General features: G+C 36.4%; 1 pseudogene; it reads left to right on the top strand.

Moving 5' to 3' along the window:
• The first annotated feature begins 16,872 nt into the window (after nt 1-16,872).
• LOC132144829 (1-phosphatidylinositol phosphodiesterase-like) lies at nt 16,873-24,515 on the top strand (annotated as a pseudogene).
• The last annotated feature ends 1,703 nt before the right edge of the window (nt 24,516-26,218 follow it).

Below are 26,218 nucleotides of genomic sequence, written 5' to 3'. Positions count from 1 at the left end.
CTCATGACTAGTCAGCAAATTTCATGTCCATCAATTATTGTCTTGTGAAGTGAAAATAAGTGTGTTTGTATGAAACAAATCTAACATTAAATATTAACTGTTGTTTCTGGGTAAAATTCTGGGCAAGCATAATAATGTTTCCTCCAGTAAAAAATAAAAATAAAAATAAAAAATTAATTAATTACAAAAAAAAGGTCAAGATGACACTATTTTTTCACTAGATTAAGCAATACTATGGATAGAGAATTCATATTTTAGCTAGGAACAACAGTTATTTGCTAGTTTGGTGTGTTTGTTTGGAATCTCATTCTGAAAGCACCCATTCACTGCAGAGGATCCACTGATGACCAAGTGATGTAATGCTACATTTCTCCAAATTTGTTCCGATGAAGAAACTAACTCATCTATATTTTAGATGCCCTGAGGGGTGAGTAAAATGTAAGCGAATTAAAAAAATATGGTAAACAATTCCTTTATTGTTGTAATTAAAATAAAGGTGTTATCAAAAATAAATCATAATCACTGATGTTCAGTGACAGTTATTTTAATGCATTTATGCTAAATTATTAGTTGACACGAAAAATCTGTCATCATTTACTCACCCTTGTTTTAATCAAAAATTTCTTCTTTTAGAAAGATATATGTGGATGTCCAAAATTTCACTTTTATCTAATGCATTTCCAGATTTTTGGAAAACTGTATGTTGAGTTCTCAATTTGTGAACTGTGCAGCCTGAACAGGCAACAAGACAGCAAGTGTGTCTTAATGCGGGATTTGCATGCTCTGAACTAGTTTAGAGAGCTGTCCGTGGTCCTGAAGTTTCCACTATCTTCCATGGTGCTGAATTGTCTTGGCCTTTGAAAAATGCTTTTTATAAGAAAATAAGATAGTTAAAGCCTATTCAGTACATCTGAAATGCTATAGACAATAGGGGTTTGCTTTCTCTTCTTCACTCTATCATTTCAGTGTTACATAAGTGTATTAAACTGAACTGACAGTGCCACCTCGGCAGCTACGTTCCATTCAGTCCACTCTTTCTCTCTTTCTACTGTTCGTTTTAACTACTTTCTCACCCAGGCAGTCTGATATGAATTAGCAGACATCTGCGTGCATGAGTGTGCATATCTAAGCATGTAAATGCACAAGTGTGTGAGTATGTGTACTTTTAAGTGAGTCAGACAAGCCTGAACTCCAGGTGGGCCTCTACTGTTTGTACCCTTGAGCAGCTACTTAACCTGATTCGCTCCAGTGCCTCCCCAGCTGTACTAATGGCTAATGTGATTGTGGAAACCGAGGCCTTGGATAAAGGCATCTGCCAGGCAAATCGCTGGCAATATTGTGCAGTGTCACGACTTAAAGACTGATTTAGAGCGTGGAGCGAAGGATGAAGAAAGAAGATGGTGAAAAAGAAATATGTAGCGAGACATTTAAAATTGAATTACAAAGATGGATGACAAAGGTGAGTTAAAGGAGAGGAGAAGGAATAGACTGTATCTGTAAAAGCAAATAAGATCAAGAAGAACAAGAAAAGAAAACAAAAAAAAAAGTCTTTGGCAGGTTGCTCAGATTATTCAGTATGAGATGACTGAGGCAGTTTTGTAAAAAGCTGACTCAAAGTGTATGACGATGCAGTGCAATGGCATAAAAATTTTCTACGGTCAGAAGAGTCTTTGCATAAGATGGCAAGGCCAAGAATAAATGCTCTTTCCAATAATTGATATTGAAGGTTTTGGGGAGAGCAGAGAGAAAGGTGTTCGGATTTGGTGTTTCCAAGGCTGTGAAGAGTCATAAAGTGTGTTTTTATAGCTTTTCAGATAGACTGAAGGACAATGTTGAAACATAAACACAGACATATTTTAAATTAAAAGTTTTCAAACACTTTTAAGGAGGACTCCATCTTTAGGTTGCATAATTATATTTCCTCTACAAAATTTACCATATTTAAACGGGTGCTGTTGTTTTTTTTCTTTCAGAAAACAAGTTGTACCAGTACGGAGCCCTGCACAAGACATGCAAAAAAAAATCAAAATCAAAATCCTGATTGATGAAATTAAGTCACATCCGACATTTTCTTTCTCATTTGAGATGCCATTTCACTTGGACATGCATCACAATAGGAAAGAAAAGACCATAACTTTCACTTCATGCCTACATTAAGAATTGCCCACAAAAATTTTGAAACCAGTGCTGTGTTGCCCTGAACATTTTACATTTTACATCTATTTTTATGACTTGCAAATGTAATCATTGGTTTTCTGTAACGCATTTTACATTGTTGTTCCAAAATCTATTGATTTATTTTATTTATATATTTACAAAACACGTACTGGTCTTGAAAGCATCGGTGAAATTGTAAGAAACTACAAACCTTTCAGTAGTGTTTTTTCATATGCTATGATTTTCCAGAAAAAAGTTATAGCTGTATAATCTTTTACCTTGTTGCATATTTTCTTTGTCCAAAAAAACTATATATTTTTTGTGGTGAGGCCAGTGAAAATGAATGCAGGGCAAGTAAAGCTCAGGACAAGTGGCCACCTGAAAAAAAAAGAGCTCCAAACACACTCCATAATTACATTTCCTGTGAATTTGCCTTAATTGACTGAATTTGTTAATAGAATTTTACCTCCATCATCACAATATGTTTGCATCTCTAGCTACTAAACTTAGACCGTCAGGTTAGCAGCTCTTTAAATCCACTGTATTATGGAGTTTACATGGGGCCATGTCTTTTCCCCAGCTTCTCTTTTAAGCCATACAGGTTTGTTATGTACAGCAAAGCAAATGCACAATCAACATGCGGGTCAATAAATGGCCACGTACCAGGCATCTTTACTGACCAAGCAGCAACGAGCACACGATCGATTAGGGAAGTAATTAAGTAAGACCCCCAAATGAATCCATGGGTGGTCATCCCTTGTTTTGTTGTTCCTGGTATGTCTTTGTCTTTCTCCTTACCTTTTTCATTATCTTTTACACTGAGTTTGCTCCTTTTGCCTGCTTTGATAAGATAAGCAGAGTAGTCCTAAAGGATTTAAAGACATTTGAGTCTGGCCTTGTCTCACACACCAGACTGGTATGACTTTGCTGAACTTGGTTCAGCATTTAGTCTGAGATGTGTTTGAGGGTGACTGATGACTTGCACTGATTGATAAGGTCACGCTATTGTACTACAATGCACTAACGTTGATTTGTCTGCTCAGGAAGATGTGAACACTTGAAGGAAAATGCCCTCCGTTGATTTCAGACCAAAAGTAGATCTGCTAACTTGACCGAATCACTTATTTTCAAGTGATTTTTCCTTGATTTTTGAAAGAAAGTTTCCAGAGGTTAAAGCTCAAAGCACCATAATATGTGAGCCTTAACTAAAGTTAAATGCTCTTTGTTTTGTATGTGTCATTGGACCTTCCAAGTAATTGCTGTAGAAATAAAAGTAATATAATTTTAAAAATATTTTGTATGTGCACTTTTAAAAAGAATAAAGGTTCTTTATGGGATTGATGGAAATAAATTATCAATATTATTACAATTGTTTTATCACATTAAACATTTTTTTTTTTTCAAAGAAATATTTTTGGGGGGGAACCAAGATTTTTCTAAAGCATCACTGCAAAAACACAGCTTTATTTTGTAAAGTGTATCTGATTATATTTGGCTGATTTTAGCCCATTTTAATCATCCTGTAACATCTGAACTGATCCTTTAACAAATAATGTAAAACTATCATAATGTAGCATTTGGACCAATCAGACACACAACTATTTGTTACATTTAACAAATAATATCCAACACCTCCTCAACTAACCAAAGGGTCTATGAACCCTTCCCCCAAAAAGGAAGCTATCACCTCAAAATGGACAGAGCAGGCCTCTGGTTCCCTAGCAACCAAAGGCCCACTCAAACAGACACACAATGGACATAAAAAGGGACTCTTCTCTAATTAATTAATAGAAAAACCTTTCTTTGGATTAATTCACATATACTTTAGGGAATTGTGTATACTGTTACTGTTCTTGTATATTGTGTTTTGTGTATCGTATATGTTTTATACATGCTTATGATGGATCACTAGTTAATATAACCTCATCAATATGATTTTTGGTATCTATGAGTTCTTATTTTCATGATCTAAATGAGATTGTATATTATATGTGGATGCCTATGCAACACATTCGTTTTATAAGAATCTTAAAGATTCTTCTCTTGAACCCCCAGTCTAATTTCATGTGCAAGACACCATACTAGAGACAGAGTTGTAAAACTTCCCTCCAAAAGATACCATTCCTCATTGGCTCACTCAAATCCTGAGGGTGTGACATCACCCCCCTACATATATATAGATCACTGATCACCAGATCAGGTGGTTCTTCTAGATTCAGGAATTCCAGGAGAAGATGCTGAGCTAAGAGCCTTAAAAATCACCCTAAGCTTGTGCCAGGCTTCTGCCTTGACTATTCATTAATCAAGATCGTCTGATTCAAACTGGTCTCATCTATTCACTTCAGCAGAGACCAACTGGAGCCCCAAAGTGCATCAGGACTCTTTACCAAACAGGCGAGACGTGCAAGTATCAAACTTAGTCTTATTAATTGATACATTAAGTATCATATGCACCTTTTACAAAGGTGTGTTTGAACTAAGAAACTGATTTTTCCTTCAGGCTGTAGATCTGCTGAATACAGGGGCGAAAATCTCATGTAAATGTTGGGGGGGACAATAAACATAACATTTCTCACGAGCAAGTTTTGAAGGGGACACCAATAAAACAGGCAAAATTGTACTTAAGGATATGTGTACAGAGAGGAAAGCCTTACTATTGCATGGAGACCGTTCCATTATCATTCTTCTCAAAGTTTCTTTCTGGTTCAATGAAAAAGCTGACTAAATTGACCAAAACATTCTTCAAAACAATTTTTTTTCGTTGCAATGTTTTTGAAGTTGTTTACACAATCAAGCCACCAAAATACAATGGAATTTGAACTTAACTTCAACTTTTATTTATTTATATAGCACATTTAATAGCAATGTTGTTGCTTCACAGTTATAATTAAAACATGCATATATAAAAACATTTGCCATGCCTAGCAAAATGAAGGCATACACACTCTTAGACATACACCCTCACACAACTGTATAGTGAGATCGGTATAGACGTGAAAGTGGGGGAAAAACAAAAAATAAGTATTTATTACGTCAATGACTGATTTGTTCAAAAAGTGGATTCATTCAATTAGGAAACACCTCCTCAGTGTGTTTCTCAAAGACGCAATTAGTGCTGTTACTGCTGTAGCTTAGTTTTCAACTTTTTTTTCGTCAGTGAAATAGAGCTAAAACAGGCAATATGGTGCCTAAAATGCACTTAATATTAACTTCTCGTTTATTCAATTTTTATAAAAATCAAAATCAAATTTGTTATTCTACTATCTGGAGAACAACTGCACTCTTAGTATGATGTTATATTAGATTAACTATATAAAATGAAATAAACCGACCAGTGGCGGCTCGTGGATTTTAAAATAGAGGAGGCAAACTAATTGTATTGGTCTGGGGATCCCTGCCGATTGTTATTATTATTATTTGCTTAACCACTTTGAAATGCCTTTTTTGGGGGCTTTCAGTCAGAAACCGTAAAGAAAATATATTCAATATTACTCATTGCTACTCATTATAAATAGTTGGTAAATTATCAGCCCAGCCGCTCCGGGAGACGTTCGAACCATAGACTGTATAAAAACAGGTTCAAACTAATAGCACCTAATTTATGTCTCTATGATGGTTGGTTGATATTCCAGAAGAGAGGCTAGCCTCCTCTATGATGTTACTTTTCTCAGCACTCCTCAGCGCTGAAAGAGAACAGATTAAGACTAGATTAGACTAGATTAAGTGTTTATGTAGTTAATAAAGTCTTATTTGTATCACACTTGAGGTTGTTCATTGTTTGCTCATAACTGAAGTCCCTAATCATGCAGATTTTTGCTACATGCTCTGAGTAGTATTGTACAGTAAGAAAGTTATTTTCCTTAACCAGGAAATTAACGTTCTTAGAATTGACAGACAGTTGACACTGAGAGGTCAAGTAAAAACTTACAGCGAATCTAAATATTTATTATTACTCATAACTAGTTATGATTGATTATTCATATTTCCCATTTGAGCTGATTCGCAACATAATAATGAATATTTTTTGTGCATTCTAATTAACCTCGGTCAAACTGGAGTTGGGTTATTTTGATTAAGGAAAAATAACTAAAAATATAAGCTAACACACACACACACAATTCACAAAAATCACAATTAAAAACATGATAACCTAATAAAAAACATTTTGCAAATAAACTCTTCATAGGTAAAATGCATCACATAAAACCCAATAATTTATGTTGCAAGGTGTAAAAAGAATGCACAAGATCAATGAATGTACATTTTTCAGTGCCAGATCTCTCACACTGGGCCCAGGCCAGCAGAGCACCCTTACTCAACACTGATTAGTTGTTGTACTGACAAAATATAACGTTATAAACCTTTTTAGTGTTCTATTTTCAATAAAATGGAAAGAAAAGTTTCATACCTGATTTCCAATTATATTTAGTGTTTCAAAGCAATTGCCAGACAGCACGATGAGTTTTTGAACTCTTTAGTTTCAGCTTCAAAGCTTCAGTTGGCCTTAACCAATACTGCTCTCTTATTGTTTGCCCTCCCTTCATATTTCACTTTGGTGGATATTTTTTGCCTTCAGTATAAATGTTATGCCAAAGGTTCAGGATAAAATAATGGTGCGGTTGACATTTTTGCCCTGGTATGGATAGATGAAGGCAGAAGGGGGGAGAGAGAGAGACTCCTGCGTAAGAGGCAAGGGTAACAAAACGGATCAACAGAACCCTGAGGGAGAATAGATGAAATGTCACATCGGCGATCACAGAAAGGGTTCACTTTATGTGGAAGATGTGTTCCCTTAGACTATACTTTTTCTTTCTTTTCATAAGTCTAAGAAATTATATTAGTGTCTGAGTTTGGGTGAACTAGAAACCCCATTTGTTCACTTGGCGTGTGTGGTCATTTGGGTGTTTTTTCAAGAATTACATTCAGTTATGCCAAAACATTGTGCAAAGGGCAACTCATCCGGCCTTCCTGAAAGGAGTAGGAGAATTCAATAGGTGCTGATTGAGGTAGGCATAGCGGGTTGCCCCCTACCGACTCAATCAGTGTGTGTGTGTGTGTGTGTGTGTGTGTGTGTGATTGTATTGTACAGTATGTGAATGCTGGTGCAGGGTCACCAGCCTCTTTTATCCCGTATGCTTGTGTATAACACCTCATTATCGATGAGGTAAGGCAGCCATTTGGGCTTTTTGTGGTTTGAAGCCAATATGAAATGACATCCACAATCAGTTTTACTTCTGTCAGTAAGTTAAAGCATGAACTACTAATATTTATCTTAGTGTTTAAAACCTTTATATTTATGATTTATCAAATATTTATTTCAAGATGCACAGATTTTAGTAAACATCAAATGTATAAATCGAGTAAAATCTACTATGCTTTACAATGCAGGTGCTCCCAGGATGCGGTGGGACATGAATAATTAATAAGGTTGCATATTTTCCATGTTTGCCGGGTTTATTTGCACTGTTGCTATTGTTGATGTTGTTACTAAGTTTGGTAAGTTGTTTTTCTGTGCTGAATATTTTTTTTTTCCTCTGATTTACATGGCATTTACATTTATGCATTTTGCCGGTAGGCTTTAGGTATCTTTAGGTATATATTTTGTTTGTTCTTCCGTTGCCTGGAAATCAAAACTATGACCTTGGCATTGCTGTCTCTACTGTTGAAAATAGAAAAGGTACCTGTCATTTTTTGTTATTATCAGATTTGGACATTGTTAGACATTATCGGTATTCTGGACATATCCGTTTTGTTATGTTATGTTTGTGTGTGTGTGTGTGTGTGTGTGTGTGTGTGTGTGTGTGTGTGTGTGTGTGTATGTGTATGTGTATGTATATATATATATATATATATATGTGAAATGTTTTAATGTGCTAGTGCATTCGATTTGCAAATAAAACTTATTCTATGAACTTAAAGTTTAGATATATTTATTCACTCACTTTATTCAATATTATGTTTAAAATGTTAGTAGATCTTTCTATATTTTATACCACTGAAATCTGCTAAAACATTACTGACAAAAAAAAATAATAATAATAATACATCTTTACTAATTAAAGTCAGTATTGATTTCATAAGCTCCTCAAACGTATGTGAAAATCCTGATTGATTTATCTAGCACATACCAAATCAAATGTTTAACTGCACAATATTAGATCTCACTCCACGGTTCCAGAAGGTTCCAGAAGCTTCCCGGTATTTATAGAGAACTCTAGAGACTGGCAACCACCTCAGGAGCTTTCTGTGGCTGGCACATCCACCGCTGAGGTAAGCACTGGACCAATCATGGATTCTGTTGTTGAGCTTTGGGCCAGGAGGGTCAGTGGGTCAGTCTGAAGTGTCTCATACCTCTGCACTGTCGGGGCCTAAAGGAGGCAAATGACCTAATTAGCTGTCTGAATAATTGCCTGAAAGTCTGCATGAGGTCTAGCGGGTCAGTTATGTGTGCGTATGTGTGTGTGGCTAGTTAAAAGCCTTTTAAAGAAGTTTATCTCTCTTATCATCAGGAAGGGAGATCATAAAACCTTATATAATCACTTATACTTATACTACTGGTCAAAAGTTTAGAACAATTACATTTTCTTATATTTTTGAAAGAAGTCTCGTATGCTCACCAAGGCTGCATTTACTTAAAAATATCATTGCATATAATATTTTTTCCCCAATCTTTTTACTGGTATAGTACATGAAGATTTATGATTCAATTTTTGTGAGACTTGGTTTGGATTTTAGTAGTTTAGGTAAGCATTTACCTCTAATAAGCATAAAATGACATGCCATAAACAGGTTTTGGTTAAAATAGTTAATTTGTATTGTATTGTTCTTTTTTTTTCTTTTTTTTCTTTGTTTTTTTTTTTATTTGATACTGTTATATTAAAAATAAAAAAAATTCTCATTTTACCCGACATCTTGGGAGATGGGACTTCTATTGAATCTTTGAATCTTCTTCATGAAGGATTCATGTCAGGCTGGCGTAGAATTTGACCAAAAGTGCGATCCTTAGTCTATGTGGGCAGCTCACTAGGATTTGGATTGGAGCCACGATGTCCACCTCCATTTATATCTCTCTTCCAGCCTGGTAGACAGCTGTGTTTGAGAAAGCTGCAGGAGTTATCCAACCGTCTAGGCCTAAGGAAGCATGTCAGAGTAGTGAGATACTACGCATAAGTCCATTTTTTAACCCGATTCTAGTGCAGAACAAACATCAGCTTCAGGCTGTGTGGCTGATCCAATTCTGCCATTGTGGAACCGCACAGATTTTATGGTGTAATATCTCATGGCTTCATTCTTAAAACTGCTTCGCTATTGCATCAGAAAAGTAAACCTACAGCCCACCTGTTGAGATTGTCCAGCTTCCCAAGCCGTGTCTCTCACGGGAGTTTAGTTGAAATTTTAGAATCAGATTGTGACTTTAGGCTGTGCTTCAAAACCTAGTGTGTACTGCTGACCTAAACACAATTTTTGAGCATTAGACATGCTTTTGAAATACCTTATTTTGGCTGAGGCAGGATTGCATATATATTTTTTGTGGATAAGGCAATGCCATAATACATTGTGACAATCTCAGCTAAAAAGAATCAATCTATTATTCAATGCTAAACGGTATTGTTATGAAATCAAATGGAAAGTATAATGTTTGACTCAGTAAGTCTAGTGAAGTGAAGTGAAGTGACATTCGGCCAAGTATGGTGACCCATACTCAGAATTTGTGCTCTGCATTTAACCCATCCGAAATGCACACACACAGAGCAGTGAACACACACACACACTGTGAGCACACACCCGGAGCAGTGGGCAGCCATTTTTTATGCTGCGGCGCCCGGGGAGCAGTTGGGGGTTCGGTGCCTTGCTCAAGGGCACCTCAGTCGTGGTATTGAGGGTGGTGAGAGAACTGTACATGCACTCCCCCCACCCACAATTCCTGCCGGCCCGGGACTCGAACCCACAACCCTTCGATTGGGAGTCCGATTCTCTAACCACCAGGCCACGACTTCCCTCGACTTCCCTACATACAGTGCTTCTGTTTTTTGAGTTGAGCTTCTTGCTAACCCCAAAATTAATTGTGGGATAATCGAGTGTGCTAGTTGTCCTGTTCACAAAGATTGGAAATGAGTGGCTGTTTACAAAGTTCTCGACTTGTCATAGCAATGTTTTCAAATACATATAAAAATATACTTTTGAACAAATTAAGAATAGTAATACAAAAAACAGAAAAGTATTCTAATGTATCGTAGTTGACAGTCAGTGAGCATCATGCATTTTCTTTGAATGGAAAAGAACAGCTTTGACGTTTTGACATCCTCTACGAGAGAAAGGCATACAAGTTTGAAGCAACATGAGAGTGGGCAGATTTTTCAATTTAAAGCAAATGATCTGTGGAGAGTCCACATATGGGGCTGACCAGATTTATACAAGTAAAATGTGATTTCCACCACAACATTTTAGAAAAGAAACATGCTTTTGTAACTGTATTTTTGGAAGTTGTATTCAGAATCCACTTGGCTCAAAACTCTGAGGGGGCGCGTTTGAATTGGCATGATGCTTCTGGTGGTACGAAAAACAGCAATTAGGATTGAGCAATGTTTTGACATTAGTCTAAATATCAGATTAGTCACATAACAGAGCTTGTGTGTTTTCCTGGGTGAATTACTGACATTTACACACTTGTTAGTGCAGCAAAAAAGTTGCAATGTATTGAATTTGTGCTACCTCATGAGGGACTACACATTTTGTAATACATAGCTTCATTCAGTCATGTGTCTTGATACAAGAGTGGTTTATATAGTATACCCTTTATTTTTTCACATATAGTATAAAGGGACCTAGCTGGTAAATTTAAAGAAGATGAGCCAGCGTTTTTCCTCTTTGTTTATAGACCCTTTTTACGGGCCCCTTTCTCATTTTAGCAGTCAAGTCATGTGTGCTTTCTGTCAGCTGTTGATCACTCACGGACTGAATCGATTCTCTCATAGAAATATTGGGATGTTTTTTAAAACGGAAAACAAAAAGAGCACCGGTTGAGCTTGATATTGTAGGAAACTAAACCTGCAGAAGTATTTTATCATTTGTCATTGATGAAGTAGCTTTTTATTGCGTGTGCAGCTTGTGAACAACTATATGAAGGTAAAGATGATCATTTTCCATTTACTGTATATCCAAAACAATATTTTAAAAAATTGTTTTAAAATACAGGCTTTTTTGATGGGGGGGGGCTTGTGCCCAAGTACTGATAAAAGTTTAGAAACTGCCACCAGCGTTGGCAGCATTCAAGACCAAACGCTGTTGTGATCCATTATATCGATCATATTGGATTGAGGCTTGAGTTCTGTCTCTCTGTAATTAGAAAGCCACATTCTGTATCCAACCTGAATTTGTAAACTGTCAATTCCCATTTTTTTTTAAACCCTCAAATCACCCACAAATGTAACACTTCTTGTGCTGAGATTGTGTGGCTTTATCATTGCCTTCATTGCACTTCCTCTATTGCTTACGCTGCTTATTAGCAGAGCTCTGATCTGTAGGAGTGTCACTCTAACCTTATGGGAAATCAATGGCTAATCGGAATGAGGGTCATCCAAATCTACCTCAGTGATTCTGCCACGGCGGTTCTGGAGCCAAATGAAAATGCAAAGTAAAGACATAAGGGCTCAGACCTTAATCAGCCAGGGATAAACAGTTCTACTTAGCAAAGGAGTGGTGTGATAGAAACCGGCCCGGCAGATGGAACCCAGAACAATTCCGTCGAGAATTTGGTGTTTGTTTGGGTTTAATGAGTTTTTGAGTGTGGTGTCACAGGGAAAGCGCTTCTGTTGAGACTGCTTATCTCTGCTTTATCTAAGAGATAGAGAGGTGAAGAGTGGAGAGGTTTGCTCGTGCACTCTGCAAATACGAAGCGGTTCGATCGCAAATTGTAACGGATACCTCAACACTCAAAGTTGTCATAGTGACACACTGAGAAAGTAAACTAAATCTGTTTCATTTAACCGAGTGGGTTATGCAGTGATATCAAAAGCCTCACAATAGCTGCTTATTACTATAAGGAGCGCTCGATGACACAGAGGAGGATGATGTTTTGCAGCGAGCCGACTTGTACCATGCTATTGATTGGCCTGTGAAGAGGTCCTTGTGCAACGAGAGCCGGTGCTCGGTCCTCCATTACGATAATTGCGTTGTGGATCACATGTCGCATCAGCCCTGGCATTGGCGATGAATAAACAGTGACAGTAATGTCTCTCCTTTGTTTAAAACTGTCTTCTGTCCTTTTTTAATGCTGATGATGGTGCCTTGCAAAAAGATACAGCAGGCCTAATGATGCCCTCAGGGCAAACATAAACAGAATTCATTACCGGATAAAAATGCAAATGTTCAAACTCAAAAAAAAAACCTATGTGCTTTTAATTTAATAGTTCTAGAAAATGACATTTTGTCTGTAATTACTCGCCATCAAGTTGTTTTAAACCTAAATGCTGTTATTCTTTCAGAGGAACAAAAAAGGATATTTATTACGCAGATTTTATCAAACAACTATGGTGCATTGTGACCAAGACTATTATCTTATAAGTAAGTCATTATTGCTTTCCTCAAAAGCTTCAAAAGTGTGGGGTTGATAATATTTTTAAATGTTATTGAAACAAGTCTCATGTTCACCAATTTCTATTTATTTAATCAAAAATACAGTGAAAACAATTTATATGACGATTTACAACACATTTTCTATTGTAGTATTTTTTTTGTTTTATGTAATTTATTACTTTTGACAGCTGAATTTTGCAGCATCATTACTCCTACATTAGTCTTCAGTGTCACATGATCCTTCAGAAATCATTGTAATACACTGATTTGCTGCTCAAAAACATTTCTTATTTTTGAAATATTAATAGTTTTGTGGAAACATGATTTTCATTTTTATTACTATTTTATGATTATTCTTTTTGGTGTGTTTAAAGAAACTTCAAAAGAACAGCATTTATTAATGAACAGGCATTTTTTAACACAATATTTTAGCATTAAAATGGTATTGAAAGTTACAACATATGCTGTTTTGGTATCTGTGAGGTTGACATGCCATTTTTAAGTTGTACCATTGCTAAATAGTTATGATAAATATTTTCATAGTAATAGTATTTAAATTCCGCTTTTGATTATTTTAGTTGTGTAGTATGCAGTAAGCATACATTTGAAATAATTTTTGACCTTTTCACTGACCTGTTTTGAAGATGAATAGCAATATTATGATTATTGAATTTCACTCATTATAAATTAACCTTTGTGTTCTTTATTCCCAAATTTTCATCCTTTGAATCAAAACATTTTGTATTTGATTAGAGCAAACTGTTTCTAACTAAAAGGTCAAACTCAAACATTGCTGTAAATATCACTCCAGAAGCAAACATGTAAATAAGGCCAGAGGTACACAAACACAGTGACAAATGCGTGCGATAGCACAACACTTCACGCTGAGGACCAATCAGACAGCCGACCTCACTTGCCACTAGGGCTTTGCTCCTGCCTCTGTTTGACATGCTGGGCCTGTCCCAGAGGAACCTGCTTTTATAAGGCAAACGTTTGGAATTAGCATTTTCACAAAAGGGCAGCAAAGTCCTCTTGTCAGGAACGTGGAAAGGTCACCAGGTTTCCTGCTGCATCGAGACTCCCCGAATACTGTGAAATCACTCCTCTTTCTCAGTCAGCGAGGGCTGCAGAAATTGGGAGCCGACTCGGGCTCTATCTCCGGTGACATTACGAGGGTCATTTAGCACTCGAGATTGAGAGCCATAATTGGTTATGAGGGTCCGACACTGAAATATGGCCAGTGTCGGCGAAACTATGAAGCATGGACTACAGTACATCCACCCAGACTAAGTCAGGCAGTGACTCTGGGAGGAAGAGCCGAGAGGGGGGGCACTGAGGCATGCCGACTCAACTTCACTGGGCCTGCCTGCCATCCTGCTGGGGCTGGTAGAGCGTGGCACGGATGTCTCTCTGAGAACCAGCCAGACAGGGACTCCTCAGAGACCACCTCGGGTTGGGTGGGAGGTGTGCGTTTCTGCGCTTGTGTCGAGGGGGGGAGGTGGGTGGCATCTGATGGGCTACATGCTTACACGGATGAGTTAGCTAAGCCGAGAGATAACAGAGACATGGAGTGACTTTAAGAACGAGGCGAGAGTTCAGTGGAGGAGATCTCCGGCTATTGTGAGTGTAATCATTGATAGAGAGGGCAAAGTCATACTTTAGAAAGGCTTCCAGGCTTAACTTCAATTCCAGCTTGCTTTTTTTCGCCCTGCCTCAAATGTTATACTTCTGATAATGAATATGGACTTGAAATTAACTATTTAGGGAAACATTTATTTCGAATGGTCATTTACACACTATGTATGACTATTTATATTCAGTAAAAAGATAGCAAAGCAAGGTCATGAGCTCAATGCCCAGGGAGCACTTTATGATAAAATGCACTTTTAGTTGCTTTAGATAACAAAATATATAAAAATGATAATAATATATTAATTAATAGGTAATAATATTACATACGGTATACAAAAGTATAATTTGGGTTGGTAAGATTTCTCTTATGCTCTCCAAGGCTGCATTTATTTGATAAAAAATTAGTCAAACAGTAAAACTCTTTTTTTTACTTGAATACATTTTCAAATGTAATTTATTTCTTTGATGGCAAAGCTGTATTTTCAGCAGCCTTTTCTCTAGTCTTAAGTGTCAGAAATACTGATATACTGATTTTGTGCTCTGGAAACATTTTTATTTTTATTTATTGTTGAAAACTGGAGTTCTGTAACTTAATTATTGCACATAATTACCATTAATTATACACATATTCATGTGATTATAGTATAATGTAATAATTATATTCTGCATTACAGTGTATCTCTTTGACTTCTGTTTAGCTTCTAAATCAAGTTTGTACAGTATTGTTTATGATTTATTGTGTAAGCTCTTTGTTCGCTGCTGTTGTTTTTTCTTGAGCTCATACATTTAATATTTTGATGTTCAGTACTGACATTTCTTTTGGGAGTTTCGTCTTGCAAAAATTATGAGTGGCTTATGCTTTTGATTGAATTTACCAAACTGCTTTGTTTAAATAATACATTTTATACAGTTGTAACTGTAAAATAATAAAATGGTTTTGATTTTATAAATATCTCTTGACACCGGGCAGGTTTTTAATAATTTATAAGCCAGTGGAATGCATTCTGATGTATTCCTACTCTATTATATACCTGCACATCTTATGTATCACTATGATGTAGATGTCTCACATCATTGCAAATGCGTGTCAAATCTCTAATTCCACAGTGTGAGCTACATGCACAGCTCAGCATGGAGCTTCTATGCATTAAGTGTATTAGATTTCAATCTGACATCTGGTCATTATCATCCTCTCTCTCTCTCTCTCTCTCTCTCTCTCCCTCTCTCTTTGTCTTTCACATATTCCATCTCCATAAACAATTCCATTTGAAAAGCTCTGCTGCTGCTGTCAGCTTCTTACATTTCCCAGCATCTCCGCTCCTCTCCTCTCCTCCCATACCCTCCCCCCTCATTCGTCTTGTAGTTTGTGCGGCGTATATTGAAGCAGGTGAGTAAATCACAGAGATGCTGAGTGCAAGATAACGAGGCGATGGGGGATTCTCACGGTTGCAGATGCATCGCCCAAGGCTGAATGGAAGGGTGGAGCAAACCGGCACCAGCACAGATGTTCACATGATGCACCATGATAGGGGTCATGGATACCAATGAAGACCCTTGGAGTCTTGGACCTTTTTTAAATGTAAAATGTGAAATTACAAGACATAATTGGAAGTATAATTGCTTGGTTTCCCAATAAACTCCCTAAAATAAAACCCCTAAACTCACACCACTGGTTGCAATGTTGATATTGCTGTTTGGGATGCTCAAACCTAAAAAATATTTTTAACTCTACCTCCTGCCAGCTGTGGTTATGGAACGAGCAGTGCCTTGTTATTCCTTCAGAACGTTTTCCAGAACCTTTACTCTCTCTGCTCCTCGCTGGTGAAATGGGCCACCAGCATCCACCCGAGCTGCAGAAACCATCGCAAATAAAAAACAACAACTCAAGACACTTTTTGCGCTAGCACTTAAAGAAATAGTTCACCCAAAAATCTAAATTCTGTCATTAATTTACTCACCCTCATGTTCTTCCAAACCACTAGACCTTTGTTCATCTTCAAAACCCAAATTAAGATATTTTTGATGAAGTCCGAGAGCTTTCTGGCCCTCAATAGACAGCGACGCAACTACCATGTTCAAGGCCCAGAAAGTTATTTAGGACATTGTTAAAATAGTCCATGTAACATCGGTGGTTGAACCATAATTTTATGAAGCTATGAGAAAACTTTTTGTGCACTTTTTTCAACAATTCTTCTCTTCACGGTCATTCGAGTACCACAACCCTAAACCAAAACTCATCTGCTCTAGCTTGTTACCTAATCCAGCAGTCTAATAAATGTGGCACTGTATATCACTTATGCTTCTCTATGCTTTGAGTAAATTCATCTGCTAATGCATAAATGTAAACCAAATGCCTTGCCTGATTAGAACAAACCATACCCATAATCTTTCTGCTATAATGTATGTGCATTTATGTCAGTGCATATCATTTTAATTTTGCAGGGTTTTGTTATCTACAGCAACTTACTGTTCATTGCAGGTGCATTTTTATCAGACTGCATTCAACCCATGACCTTGTTGCTAGCGCTATTGCTCCTGGAGCTGATATACAGGAACCTGCCTGCATCACACCTGACCGAACTCAGGTGCTATGTAGTTTTTTCAGATCAGGAGCCAAATTTAAACATGCTTGTTTTACATAATGTATATTCAAGGAACAAATGCAATTCTTTGTTTCCTGAAATATAATGATGTTCATCTGATACTTGCCCTTAGAGTCTTATGTTTGAAAAGACAAATGATAAGACAAGCAGAGCTAGAGCATCTGATGCTCTTGTATTGTCTCAGACTCCCAAGACACCTGCTCATTTCCCAGCAGGCCTAAAAGGAGAACATGATCAAAAAAGGTTTTCTTTATAAGATTCAAACAGATTTCACAACTTTAATAAATATAAACTGACATAAAATCATCCTTTATGCTACATTGTTCCTTCTGGGAATGTAGATATGCCACTATATTTTATTAGTTTTTTTATCGACCTTCAGCATTATTCTAGGTTCCTAAAGCAGGGTTGTTATAGTTAACTAAAACTTGAAATAAAAAACACTGAAATTAGCTGTCATATGTCAATGTCATAACTTTACTAACATAATATATAGACAAAGCAAAACTATGTCTATAAATTAGTAAAACTGAAATCTAAAATTTCACAAGAGTCTAGAAAAGTTTAGCAGTATTTCTGTACCTTGAACAGTCGAGCATGCTGCTAGACACAGCAATATCATGAGTTTGATTCCCAAGGAATGCATAAACTTAATGTATATCTTGAATGCAGCAAGCATCTGCCAGATGCATGTCTATAAATGCATCAAAACAGTGTGGTCTATGAGTGATGTCAATACACAGTCACTAAAGACATCCTAAATTATTTCCAAATGCCCAAAGTATGTAAATATATTACACTTTTTTAACCTAGCCGTAAGGAAAGTGTGCAATACACATTTAAAATCTGAATTAAACATACACAGCAATGATGTGAATCCACCAGAAACTCCAGCAGTTTCAGCAGATTTTGACAGATGTCACTGACTTCGCCTCTCAGTGACTGGCGTCTGGTATTTATAACATTTTTGTCTCTTTAACTGCTGTCAATCTCACAATCCCCCTGCTCAGTTTTCCTAGAGAATGAAGTGAAAATGAATGCATATCTCCGCTCGCTTTGTGCTAAGTATGGTTAAGCAAATAGAGCAATGGATAGAGCACTAAAATCAAGTTCTTACAAAGGTTGTTTGAAGGATTGGACGTGGGGACCAAAGACACTCAAAGACACAGCTACACTTTGAACTTGTTATTACTCCACAGAGAGACAGATTAGAATAATCAACCAATAGAAAACGACTGTTTCCCTGTAATTACTAAACAGACAGAGACAAAAAAAAAAGGATATAAAGCATCACAATACACATTCTGTCACCACATACACTAATGGGAAACAGATAGAGAGAACGTGGGGACGGGAAAGATAAACAGGAAAGCTCAAATCTGCTCATTTAGAAAAGCACCAAATGAAGGAAAAAAATGATTATCAGCGTTTGTTACAAAACTCCCAGCTTTCATGGATTGTATTATGTCTTCATAATTGGTGTCAGAGTCCAGTCTGGATTTGAAAAGAAATCCTAATTGACTAATGTGATGAGGGAATTTGTGTGCTACAGCTGGGACAAAATACTTTGTAGAGATGATATTTGTTGAAAAATCAAAACACCACTTTGCACATCCATCGCAGATTGGCAGACTGTGTTGAATATTGTTTATTCAGGTGAAGTCAAAATCAGTGTATTAAGATTTGCTTTGTTAAATGCTTGATGGCCTCAAAACAATAACATATTAACTATGCCACTGCATACAAGCAAAGCTAATAGAAGCACAATTACAAAGAATACATTAGGATTAAAGGGGAAACAAGGCACATTTTCATTTTAATTAAATATGTTTATTATTTATTTCAGAAGATATGGCTCACGGAGTGTGGGGGTTGAAGTAGCCAGCTGATTTCAAAAGTGTGATGGGAATAGAAGAAGCAGAAGTGAGATGCATAGATAACATCATGCTGAGCATAAGTGTTTCACTGTTAATTGCATTTGAGCTTTTAAACTTGACAAATAGTTTTTCTATTGTGAAGTGCAATAGCGAAAATATTGTAGCTAAACACAAATAGGGCTATGAAAGAAAGAAAGTTGATTTGTTGGAGTGTTTTTTCTTTACTTGAGAGTGTTTACATGCACATCAAAATTAAAATTAAGCTAATTAGAACCTTATTATGCTAGAAATGTGTTTACACGAGATTGCATGCTTTTCCCTCCAATGTTGATAAGAGTTTATTAAGTAAATCACTTGCTTTGGTTAAAAAGTGTCTGTTAAATACATGTAACTATTTATTTACTTCTGAATAACATCTGAATTTCATCTACAGTTACTTAAAAATGAAGTTGAAACTGGTTAAATTATTTTGATGAGCTCAAACAAGGGAAAATGTATATTGTTATTAAGCTCTGCATTCTTACAAGAAACTTTGCAAAGGTTTTGTGAGCCAACACAAAAGCACTGAAATATAATTTTTCCACCTACAGTAACTTCCATCATCATGTCCCTTTAGGGGCATTCGCTGGTTGGACACACAAACTATCCATGATACATGGCAAGAATAAAGACAGCAACTCTGTGGAAAACTAATGACGCTTTTACATTCAAATGACAAATGCAGTATGCTAATGCTAAGGCAGTTTTGTTTTTCAGAAAATGAAACTTTCCAAGGTTTAACGATGTACTGTACACAACAACAAAGATGTTTGCTCTGGAAGTAAGTGAGCCTTTTTTTTCTTTTTCCTTTTTTTTTTTTTTGCTTCATCCCTGGGGGGGAAATACAGAACTGTAGATAGCTCACAGAAAATGTAAACTTATATTTTCCCACAAAGACTGGAAAAAAGGTAACTTTGACCATGTTTATTGTAGGTTCAGGTTTATGTTTATTCATACTGTACCTAGACGTATATTCTGGTAGATAATGTACGTATATTTAAAATACTTATAGACAGTATACAGCTGCAGGGTATTTTATTTTAGCTATTTTATTCTATATAGAACTTTTCCATTTCTGCCTTTCTTTTTCTTTGTTTGCTCATTAATAAACATAAGTAAACTTTAAGGGAACCTTAAAGTAGAGTACTGAAGATTTGGAAATATTATGTATTATAACTACATCTGGTGTGCAGGGCAGCTGAGTTCGCTTTGGAGCATTTTGTCCACTCTCATTGAGTCAGCTTTTTACTGTACTCTATTAATAGGCACAATGACCCCTCAAACAAAAGGGTCAGTTTGCATTGGTGCCTCCAACAAGCCCGAACTGTGTACTTTCATGAAAAAAGGTACAAAAACAGCAGTAAGCCTTTCAGCTATCCTGATTTGTTGGTTCTTATTGGTTCTGTCAGACCTCTTCAGGTTCACTGGCAAACCCAACTTACATGGTAAGAGATGACTTCTCCAGCTGGGATTGAGATAAATTTGCATATAAAAGTTGTATTTACCAACAAAATGTTAGAAGGGTTTTAGTTTAGCTATTTGCAGTGCAACAAGTCTATAGGGCGCCATTTGTAAAGCGGCTCATGCTGAAAATAACAGCAACATTTTGTCACATTTAGCTTCAAACAATGTTAAAAAAACCAGAATGAATTTTTTGACGGTCACTTTTTAGCACATTTACCACAATATTTGTCAACTTTGAGATATTTTAAATAGTTAAATATAAATATTAAATGTTAAACCTAAATGTTAAATGTTAAATATAAATGTTAAATCTAAATGCTAAATCTAAATGTTAAATCTAAATGTTAAATATAAATATAAATATAAAATCTAAATGTTAAATATAAATGTTAAATCTAAATCTAAATGTTAAATCTAAATGTAAAATCTAAATGTTAAATCTAAATCTAAATGTTGAATCTAAATGTTTCGGGTGAAACTAAATATTTAGCTAATATGCAAATTCAAAATGCCGGAAGTGCCAAAATAAAAGCTCGATGAGGTCAGTGTCTGTGCATCGTGTCAAATAAGAAACGAATAAAAATCATCTCATCCAAGGAAATTGACTCTTGGACATGGATTATCGTGATAATGACTACCGTATTTTCCGGACTATAAATCGCACTTTTTTCATAGTTTGGCTGGTCCTGCGACTTATTTATCAAAATTAATTTGACATGAACCAAGAGAAATGAACCAAGAGAAAACATGACCGTCTATAGCCGCGAGAGGGCGCTCTATGCTGCTCAATGCTCCTGTAGCCTAGAGAAGGGTCTGTCTGCAGACTGCAAGACAGGGGCCTAACTTGAAGTGGGCGTAATTTGACGAAAGAGGCTTAACTTGAAGTTGTCCAAATCACACAGAACCACACGAGATGTCAAAACGAGATTTTGTCAGGCTGCGTTCGAAACCGCATACCCTTTAATTAGGCACTTAATTTCAATACAAACTAACTTAACGAGCGATAAAAGAATACCTAAAATAATAAACACGTTTGGAGAAACTGTATTTGAAGAGTAGGCTAGTGTAACTTTTATGAAAAGTGTGGGGCTTATGATGACCTGTAGCCATAATAGCCAGCCACGAGGGGTCTCACTTTGACTGAATGTTATGTCCTCACCATAGACTGTATCACTCATCATGTCATCACCCTCTGTCATGTACGCATGCTTAAACGGCCGCAAGAGCCTATTTCCCCTCCCGTCCCTGACCAGGTACGGTAACTATTGATGCTACTGTAGTTCAAAATGTCCAACGAATGGGCGTTAGCCGAGAGCATAGGCTCTTGCTGGCATTTAAGCATGCGAACCTTTTCATAAAAGTGACACTAGCCTGCTCTTCCAATACAGTTTCTCCAAACGTGTTTATTATTTTAGGTAGTCATTATCACGATAATCCATGTCCAAGAGTCAATTTCCTCAGATGAGATGGTTTTTATTCATTCTTTATTTGACACGATGCTATAAACACACACTGACCTCATCGAGCTTTTATTTTGGCACTTCCGGCATTTTAAATTAGCATATTAGCTAAATATTTAGTTTCAACCGAAAAATTTAGATTCAACATTTAGATTTAGAATTAACATTTAGATTGAACATTTAGGCCTGGTTTCACAGACAGAGCTTAAACTAAACAAGGATTAAACCATTGATCAATAAGGACACTTAAGTACTTTTTATAACCGTGCCTTAGAAAAAAACAGTACTGGTGTGCATCTTGACACAAAACAAGGGCACTGACATATTTTAAGATCAATCAGTGCAAGTTTCTTTCTGTTGAAACAGCTCAAACTTAAATTTTAGTCTGGGACTAGGTTTAAGCCTGGTCTGTGAAACCAGGGGTATGATTTAGATTTAACATTTAGATTGAACATTTAGATTTAGATTGAACATTTAGATTTAGATTTAACATTTAGATTTAGATTTAACATTTAGATTTAGATTTAACATTTAGATTTAACATTTAGATTTAAATTTAGATTTAACATTTAGATTTAACATTTAGATTTAAATTTAGATTTAACATTTAGATTTATATTTAACATTTAGATTTTACATTTACATTTAGATTTAACATTTAGATTTAGCATTTAGATTTAACATTTAACATTTAGGTGTAACATTTAATATTTATATTTAACTATTTAAAATATCTCTAAGTTGACAAATATTGTTGTAAATGTGCTAAAAAGTGACCGTCAAAAATTCATACCAGTTTTTTAAACATTGTTTGAAGCTAAATGTGACAAAATGTTGCTGTTATTTTTATCATGAGCTCTTTTACAAAGGGCGCCCTATACAAGTCATCCATGTGGAGTCTGGAAATCTGGAATGCTTTTCAGTTTAACCTGAAAAAAACAATCAAATGATTAAATGACAAAATGAATAACATGAAAACATCTTTCACTCAGAGATTGCTAGTAAATTTCACAAGAACTAAGAACAGCAAGTAACACATTGAATTAAATGTGAATTTTTGAAGAATGAAATAGTATTTCCTTGTAACATGTGAAACAATAACCTTAAAGAAATAAAAATCTGTTTTTACAGTGTAGAAATATTTCAGACTCTGCACTAAATAACTAATCAAATAAACAAGTTTTTGACAATGATTATGTGAATTTTTTTTTGTATAGGCGGCCAGATATTGTTTTACTCCAACTGAAGCACAAAATGTTCTTTGGAACATCTGAAATTATGCTGGAGAACATGGTCATCAGATTTTGTTCACATAGTTTGAAGCAAAAGGGTGATAAACCAAAGACTGGAAAATCTGGAATTCATACAAATGTTCATCATTTTTTAATTCAATTATATATTTCTGGATAATAGAATTTGTATTGAAGAAAAATTATTACATTACAAAAGACTCCAAACATAAGCAGACTTTTGGACCCCATAAAATAATTACCAAGTGTCTGGTTTTTATGTAGGATGATGTCATTCCCAAAAATTGAATTATTCTAATGATTATCTTTATAGTAAAGGATCAGAGGCCATTGAAAAGGCTCATTATGGAAGGCACCAGAAGACGCATTTTGCAGCTAATGATGATGGGCGTTTTTCTGGGGTGAGATTCTTAATATCCATAATTCCCAAACCTCTTTCATAGTATCTTATATAACAAATTACTGTTCTTATTCCATTTATAGTAAAGCAAAATCCATTTCACTGAAAGAAAAGTCCTCCATCTGTTATCTATTTTTTGAACAAGTGCTTTTATCTCAGACTGGCCAAATGGAGCTGTGTCTCTTTGTCTACCTGGTATTATCATGAGCAAATGAACCAATTATCTAATTTCATTATATCCATCCATTATAGATAAGCGTCAGAGTTTTCACAGTAATCTTGTATCTTTTTAGGAAGACAAATAAGGGTGTATTTATTTCTGTTTGATCTCATAGAGCAACCGTCCCAGGACCCAGGGCCATCCAGACCCCTGACTATGATGACACTTCCATGCCTGAGATCCTGAACGCTTCCTGGATGGCCACTATCCCTGACGTCTACTCCCTATCAGATGTGTCAATGCCCGGGGGCCGGGACACACAACACCATGGCCCTGTACGGCGGCACACTGGCCGAATGCAACTCCTGGTCCCTCGCCCTCCAGCTTCTCGCCGGAATACGCTTTCTGGATATCCATGTTCACCATGCCAAAGGCAACCTGACCATCCACCATGGCATCTCGTATCAGTACGCTCACTTTGGGGACGTGTTAATGGACGTGGTGGCTTTCCTAAGGGAGTGTCCTTCGGAAATGGTGTTGATGAGGCTGAAAGAGGAGTTGAGCAGCACGCAGTATGTTTACAATGCAGTGGAGCGCTATATTGATGAGCATGCACACTGGGAGATGCCCAGCATGGGAGCGGCGCGAGGAAAGCTGATAGTACTGCAAGACTTCACCGGCCCTAAACTGGGAATACGCTATAACTAGCTGATTACTGGAAGTTAAGGACACACTGATGGGTTTGTGAATATGGGAGGGACTTTACAGCTTGTGGAGAAAATAAACTCTCTTAGAAGACACTACTGATCCAATGTCAATGTCAAATGTCATTTCAACTGAATGAAATTCAATAAACGATGGTAATGGAAATGCATTTTACACACTTTTGGAATAAAATTGCTGACAGTTGCTTTGTGCATTTTAAATAATTCATTACTTTTACACTTTTTTGCATAATTTGATAAAACTATGACTTGATTGGAAATGACAAATAAAATATTCTATTCACAAGTGATATTGACTACAAGTGCTTTTTCATTGTTTTTTTACACATCATAATTCATATCTCAAGTAATGTGTATAAAAAATATCTCATTATCACTCATTAATAACAATGAATGGTCAATTATTAATAATTAAATCAATATAATAATAATACATACATATTTCTTAAGCAGCAAATCCATATATAGAATGATTTCTGAAGGATCATTTGACACTTGAAGATTGGAGTTATGGCGGCTGAAAATTCAGCTTTTTCATCACTGGAATAAATTATAGTTTAACATATATTTAAATAGAAAACAGTTATTTTAAATTGTAATAATATTTCATAAAATAACAGTTTTTACTGTATTTTTAATCAAATAAATGCAGCCTTAGTGAGCACAAGAGACCAAAATCATAAACTCTTACTGATCCCAAACTATTTAACACGGTTTTTATAATTTAACAAAAAATATTCAAATGTATTCTAGAACTATTTGCCATGAAAGGTAGCTTCCATGCTTTCAAGTCAGTTTTAATATTTAGTGTTTTCATGAAAAAATAATAATAATAATAATAAATCAACTGCTGAAACATACTGTAAAAGTAGCCAAGCCCAGGAAAACGAGCAATGGGGTGGGAGACAAAATATTAGCTTAAATGTTTGAGTCATTTCAAAGGGTTCTGGAAAACAGACTTACTAAGATCCTTAGGAGACTAATTATATTTAGTATCCAGAGTGTAATCTTCATCTGTCAACTGTCTTTAGAAATCCATCAGAGTGAAGTTTTTCTCCCTCACCACGTTTTTGAAATTGTACTGATAAAAACTTTTTCTCACCCCAGGTGTCTTCTCTGCAGCTGGAGGAAGTGGAGAAGAAATGGAGAAGTGTCTCCACTCATCTGGAGGCGGCTGCAGTTGGTAACAAAAACGTACTCGGGTACTAAACGTAACCTCGGTTCTCTCTAGAAGAGCGAACGAGTACTGCGTCTTAGCTAAGACTCTACGGGAAAAGTCTCTTTTCACGAAATACTGAAGCAAAAAATTATCCTTAATTTTGTATTTTTGTAAAGCGCATTTGCAGCAGTACACAGCCATAGGCGAGACGGCTCGTTCGCTCATTGGCTTGTTCTGCGGCAACTGCACAGCCTATCGAGAGCGGGCTGATGCAACATCACCGCCGAAACGGGTGTGGCCCAACCTATAAAAGGAGCTCCAAAAGGATGACTCACCTGATTTATTTCATCGCCGAAGCGAACCAGAGTGAATCGTGCGCACGGCAGAGAACGCAGTACTCGTTCGCTCTTCTAGAGAGAACCGAGGTTACGTTTAGTAACCGAGTACGTTCTCTTACGAGAGCTCTCTCGTACTGCGTCTTAGCTAAGACGCTACGGGAACCCAATGTAAAACGCCGTGCGCGCAGGGATCACACACCAATAAACCTGAAGCAACACCCAGGATTTACAGTGCACAGTCACCTGAGGGACTCACAGAGAGTCCAGGACAGAAAAGGGAAAAAGCCCTCCGTCCCATATCTAGCAGCATCCGTAGATGCGGCAATATGACGTCACACAGCCGAGGCAAGGCCTGACCAATGTGGCAATGCGGGTCTTA

The sequence above is a fragment of the Carassius carassius genome, chromosome 8, assembly GCF_963082965.1.
Source record: "Carassius carassius chromosome 8, fCarCar2.1, whole genome shotgun sequence".
Classification (NCBI taxonomy): domain Eukaryota; kingdom Metazoa; phylum Chordata; class Actinopteri; order Cypriniformes; family Cyprinidae; genus Carassius; species Carassius carassius.
Note: the sequence above shows the minus strand (reverse complement) of the source record. Positions and strands in the feature narration are given on the sequence as shown.